Source organism: Gekko japonicus, unplaced genomic scaffold (genome assembly GCF_001447785.1).
Source record: "Gekko japonicus isolate JY-2015 unplaced genomic scaffold, Gekko_japonicus_V1.1 scaffold917, whole genome shotgun sequence".
NCBI classification, from domain to species: Eukaryota; Metazoa; Chordata; class Lepidosauria; order Squamata; family Gekkonidae; genus Gekko; species Gekko japonicus.
Genome location: NW_015169201.1, coordinates 523,584 through 528,789, shown reverse-complemented (window position 1 = coordinate 528,789; position 5,206 = coordinate 523,584).

Sequence of the window (5,206 nt, the reverse complement as noted above, 5' to 3'; positions counted from 1 at the left end):
TGGCTCCTTCCTCTCCATCTTTTTTCCCCCCCCCCCCCCCCAATGGGGTAAGGATACAAACTGGTGTATTTTAAGCATCATCTGAAACTATTATCGAATTGCTCCTGGTTTTAATTGTTTTTAATTGGATCTGTGAATGTAGTTACTGAAATGGTATGAATGCATTTATTGGAAAAGTGGTTCGCCACCCTAAGCCCTGTGCACAGAGTAGAGCGGTCTACAAGTCGAATATATAATACAGCGCATCACTTGCCCCAGACTGAGAGTTCCTATCTATAAGAAGCCAAGTGGGTTCCAGTAATCACACTGATGGGCACCACAGTGCCATTGCAAACCACATTGGGGATCACTAACTTAAAGCTTCCCTCTCCCACTGAAAAAAGGGATCTATTCAAGACAGAGAATAACCGGAGAGTCAGAAGCTTTTAAAAAGCAAAGGTAACAACAGGATTTAAAGGTGCAGTAATGTCTCAATTGTCCTGACCTGGATGGCCCAAGCTAGACTGACCTCATCAGATCTCAGAAGCTAAGCAGGATCAGACCTGGCTAAGATTTGGATGGGAGACCAACAAGGAAGTCCAGGATTGCTGTGAAGAGGCAGGCAATGGCAAAATACTTTCATTTGTCTCTTGCTTTGAAAATCTTACAGGGTCAATGTAAATCAGCACAATGTGACGTGCTTTCCACCACCAGTACTTCAACTGCACATGTGAATGCTTGGAGCCGTAATTATGTTTTAAGTGTGTGTGTGTGTGTGTGGGGGGGAATTGCAACAAATGACTCCTGAAAGAGAGAAAAACAACAGGGGGGAAATGGAGTGACACCAGTTGACCACATTATTACTTAAAATTATGTAACAGTGGCGTGAAACAAATCTTGGCAATTCTGGAATAAATGGCTGCATGGAACCCACCCAAATCTCAACAGCCACATCAGCTGGAAAAAGAACAGTGTTCTGCCAGCAAGAATACAGTGAGTGATCAATAGCTGTGCATTTGTTGTGGTACAAAGTGATTACCTGGAAAGGATCTTGCAGTTGTTCTCTTGCATAACTTTTTTCAGAAGATGTATCTCTGACAGTTCCTGGACATTGGGATGGCTGGGGCCTCAATTACTGATGGTGCTAGACAGTGTTCCCTCTAAGCTGAGTTAGTGTGAGTTAGCTCACAGTTTTTTTAGCCTCCAGCTCACACGTTTGTCTTAGTTCAGGAAGGATGGCTCAAGAGCACACCAATTTATGCAGTAGCGAAATCGATTGCTCACAACTTTAATGCCAGTGGCTCACAAAGTAGAATTTTTGCTCACCAGACTCCACGGCTTAGAGGGAGCATTGGAGGAGGTATATAGGAGCCCACTTCAGATTAGCCCTGTGGTGTGTGATGTGGTGGGTTTTAAACCGTCAATGGCAAAGGCAATGGCAAAGCACCTCTGCTGGTCTCTTGCCTGGGACTCCCTATGGATGGGGTCACCATGAATCAATTGCAACTCGACGGCATGTTCTTCTTTCCTGCAATGGCTTCCTAGTCTGAAATGGCCTCTATTTAATTTGCTCTTTAAGCATTCAGGTGGCCCCAATGCACAAATAGCAGCTACCCAAGATCATTTTTGCACTGGAAAATAGGTGCAGGGATAAGACTTGATCCTCCTGTCCCCTTTGACCCACAGTCGCAGTTTGAACAGGGCCCCTTTGTACTTGGTTTTTCAAAGCTGAAAAATAACACTGGAACTCTCTTCATAGGCCCCGGTCACACGAAAGGTTTTGGGCCGGGAGAGGGGCGGATCGGGGGCGCAGCAAATGGGCGCGATCCCACCGCAACATCTGGGAAGTGTTGCGCAACCGTCCCCGATCCGGCCCTTCCGCCCGAAAAGCCGCAGCAAAACTAAACCACCTACCGAGGTGGACCTTTCAGCACGGCCGCATCAAGCCCGGCTGTGGGATCGCCGGCGCGTCTTTCTGCTGGCGCATCCCAGGGTCCTGGCTGAAGCGCATCCTCACACATGTGCAGTTCGGCAGCCTCCCTTTCCCCACCGTGGCTTCCCCCGGCATCTGATCGTGCCGAGGAGGGAATGCGCCGCAGCTCAGGGGATCAATGTGATCCCGCCACCGCGGGTTTCTTTTGGTGTGGCTTTAAAAAGCCGCACTTTGCCCATACCTTCCCCCCCCCCGTGTGGCAGGGACCATAGTATAGCTAATTGCTGGCATACTCACATTCCTGGCTCTTCAGGTGACTTAACACTGTTTTGGTGCTGTGGATTGTGCCACAGATACTGTTAACACAAACATGCAATGAAGTTTGGGTGTACGTTGGCTTTGTTGCACACTGTCATACATGAGGCACACTGAACCAACTGCATAATGAAATATTGATTTCAATTACCAGCAGCCGTTATTTATTTAACAGTGCTCAGGCATATTTATTTTGGTTTCCTAGGACATATCCTCCTTCATATTATCTTGCCGGAAAACCAGTGATGCTCTCTCTTCCTTGCTTAACTAGGAGAGCTCTTTATATCCTGCCCAACTACCTGAGGTTTGAACCAGTTTCTTTTGCAGCAGTACCATTTGGTTGGTTGTTTTCTATCTTCTGGCAGAATACAAAACAAGAGTCCAAGACTATTTTGAGGGTCTCTGATTTGAAGAAGTCAAAAGCTGCAGGTGAATTTCAAGGTTTGCAGATAGGCTTGTTTGCTTAGCATGGTTGTGCTGGTGAGAGACTGGGGGGGGGGCGTGGGGGCCGGCAGTCATCAGCAACAGCATGATGTCACTCTTGAGAAATACTGGAAGTTATATCATGCCTCTCTGGGAAATCACTGGAAACCCCATGGTGAAATCATAAGAGTTTTGGATAATTTCTTGAGATTTGGGATATTACTTCTGTGTCGTGCAGTAGCTGACAGCTTTTTTTCTTTTAAATCTTTTTCCTTCTAGACACTGGAATGGGCATTGGGCAAACCTACCTGCAGCCCAATCCCCTAAGCATTCAGACCGGCTCATCTGGAAACTTTGTTGACTGATTGCCATCTTGAGAGTTATGTTGTTAGATTTTAAATTAGACTATTGTATTGTACTTTCATTGTTTTTATTCGGTTGTAACCAGCCCTGAGCCAGCTTGCAGGGAGGGCTGGATATAAATGCAATAAAATAAATAAATAAATAAGGGTGTCACTCTGGAAAGGTGGATTTGGGGGCAGGAGCTCTATGGGGTTGTGATGTCACAGAATCCACCCTCGAAAGCTGCCATTTCCTCTGGGAAACTGACCTCTGTGCAGGCGATCAACTGCAACTCTGGCAGAATTCCAGGCTGCACCTGGAGGCTGTGCTATCGACCACATTTTAATTTCCACTCTTTCTCTAAGGCACACAGAACAGCATGGGTGGTGCCTCCATTTCAGTCTTGCCAGGGACTCTGCAAGAAAACAGCGACTGGTCCCAAGGTCGCTTCATTGCTGAGTGGTGATCTGAACTGCTGCCCAGACTCACTCACACGTGCCAGTGAATGAGGCGGCAATGAGGTGGCACAGCCCTGAGAATGGATCACACCATTCCAGGCCACAGGAGGTGAACTCCAGTACTGAACGTTCATTCACAATTCTTTTTTCAAACCTTCAAGTAATAGAACAATGAACAGCACTGGGGGAAAAGGTTCTATATATTCTCTCGTTTACAGGGAAGCAGTCCAAAATATGGTCCTCCATTCGGAAGTGGAGCAGTCCATTCTACCATCTCAGTCAGGTCTGCCAACCTACAGCTAGGACCTGGAAAGGTCCTGCAGATTTTAGGGGTGGAACTTGGGGAGGGCAGGGTCTGGGAAGAGAAAGGGCCCTAGTCATAGAGTCCAACCTTTGAAGCTGCCATTTTCTCTGGTGGAATTGATATCTGTCACCTGGAGATGTTGCAATTCCGGGAGAACTCCAGGCCCCTCTCTAGGAAGTTGGTAACCCTAGAATCTCACGGAATTACGACAAACAGCCAAGATCAGTTTCCCTGAAGAAAATGGCTCCTTTGGAGGGTGGACTGTATAGCATTATATCCTGCTGAGGTCTCTCCCCACGGCAAACCCTCGTCCTCGCCAGGCCCCACCGCCAAAATCTCTTGAGGTTTCCCAACCTAGAGTTGGCAACCCTAGCCCACCCCACCCCCTCTCCAGCAGAAGCGAACCAGGCGCGACGAGGGACGCTTTGCACACGTGAGGCTGTCGGAGGCAAACAGAAGTCACCGTCGGGCATGTGCGGCCGCGCAGCCTGGCCTTTCAAAGAGGCCGGTGCCGCCACCCCCGCAAAGCAGCTACGCAACACGCCTCGTTGCTCTCCTCGACTAGCGAAGGGTCGGCAACTGCAAGGTCCGGGTGTGTGTGTGTGTGTGTCGGGAAATGCCTTTACGCGGCCAGCGTCACGCTGAAATCCGGATAGCGATACTGGAGATGTGCCTTATTAGGCAGCCCAAAACCCCGAGTTCCCAGAACTGGGAAATATTTAACTGGAGCTATTGGGAGACACAGCCATTGCTCTGGTTGTTGCTTCTCAAATGCAGGCGGGAACACCGGAAGAAACCCTCCTAGACTTCACCCGTGGACCGAAATCCACCTTCCGGACCTTTTCCTTGCTTCTGCTGGAGCCTTGGATGCTCCCAGGTCCCACAGGTTGGCGGGTTCTTAATACTGTCGCTCCTCCCCCAGCCTTCCTCCTCCTCTTTCTCTCTCTCTCTCCCGCCCTCGCTCTGCTCTTTCCTCTCCCCCGGTTTCCTTCTCTCTCCGCTGCACGGCTTGCAAAGCCCCAAGCAGGAACGAACTGCAGAGCTGTATATATACATTTTAATGGGCGCCGCTCTGGGTGGAGGACAATGCAAATCACCCTGCCTGTAGCTTCCACTTGGCTGTGCCGGCCGACTTTTGGAGCTGTCCCCCGCGCTCCTCCGAGCGTGCTCGGGTAGAGCTCGCTTCTGCGTGGTTTCTTTTTTCCCCCCAAGAGGAGGCGGGCTTGCATCTGAAGAGGCGGGTGTGCATGCGTGTGTGTCTCCAGACTGCTTCCCTCCCAGCAGTAAACATTAACCAGGTGCTGGATGGGTATGCGCGCCTTCCTCCGAGCGGCCCCTACCCAAACCTGCGCCTGCGTCACGCCAAATGCCAAACCTCACAATATGCGCGTTGGAAACCTCCGGCCTTCCCGCGGCCCTTTAAAAACTTGATCGGCCCGGGAGGGAGGGGGG